The sequence below is a fragment of the Penaeus monodon genome, chromosome 21, assembly GCF_015228065.2.
Source record: "Penaeus monodon isolate SGIC_2016 chromosome 21, NSTDA_Pmon_1, whole genome shotgun sequence".
Taxonomy (NCBI): Eukaryota; Metazoa; Arthropoda; class Malacostraca; order Decapoda; family Penaeidae; genus Penaeus; species Penaeus monodon.
Window position 1 is genome coordinate 40,650,953 of NC_051406.1, and position 906 is coordinate 40,651,858.

The 906-nt window shown below is 29.1% G+C and overlaps 1 protein-coding gene across 1 annotated transcript in view; it reads left to right on the forward strand.

The window, feature by feature from the left end:
- Positions 1-906, forward strand: part of LOC119586674 (E3 ubiquitin-protein ligase TRIM50-like) — a 5,125-nt gene that overhangs the window by 3,165 nt on the left and 1,054 nt on the right. The gene's annotated exons all lie outside the window — the stretch shown is intronic.

A 906-nucleotide genomic window follows, 5' to 3' on the forward strand; every position in this document is an offset into this window, starting at 1 on the left:
AATAAGATTAGCAGGATGATTAGAGAAGAGATAGGCCAAGAGGTAGATAAGAGGATCTGACAAGAGAGGGGGGGGGGGAGGCGATTAATAACAGAATAGAATAATAACGAACAAGAATATTGAGTTAAAAAAAATAGATAGACAGACAGTGACGAAGGAAAATGGTTGAAAAAGATTATGCAATTCACTTACACTGGCCACATCTTTTCCTTATTTCTGTCACACAAATATACATTTATTATTTCATCACAACAACGTTAATGGTAAGAAGAAAGGCAATGACAAAAAATGGTAATAACAAAAATAAGGTAAAACAAGAAATATGGACATGTTAAACGTGATAACTTCGCCAATACACGTATTTTTTTTTATAAGAAGAATACAAAACAAAAACAATTTTTTTTATCGTGCATAAACAGAATAAGAAAAAAGATAAAAAAAATACTGTAAATAAATTAATCAGTATAGAAAATTACAAAAAAAAAAAAAACCTCTAAGAATACCATCAACATACATAACGAATAAAGCACAAATTTTAGAAAATAATCTTAAAATAATTAAATAACAACAATAACAACAACAACAACAACAAAAAAAACGAACAGAAAAAACGAAAAAAAAAATCAAATAATCACAACATAAAAACCCGAAAAAAAAAAAAAAACGCGTCCGAGATTTCGCGCCAAAATACAAAGAAGGAATTCCAAGCGTCGCAATTTCATCCCATTATAATAATTTTCTCCCGACGTAATACAGCAATTGACGATAAGTTGACTTCATATTTTTTGGTCGTTTTATTAACTCATTTACGAAAAGGAGCTGATCTTCATTAATGTGTTAATTTTTTAGAGGAAATGAATATGACAAAGGAGGTATCAATTCGGTTAAAAATGGAGAATGTACGGT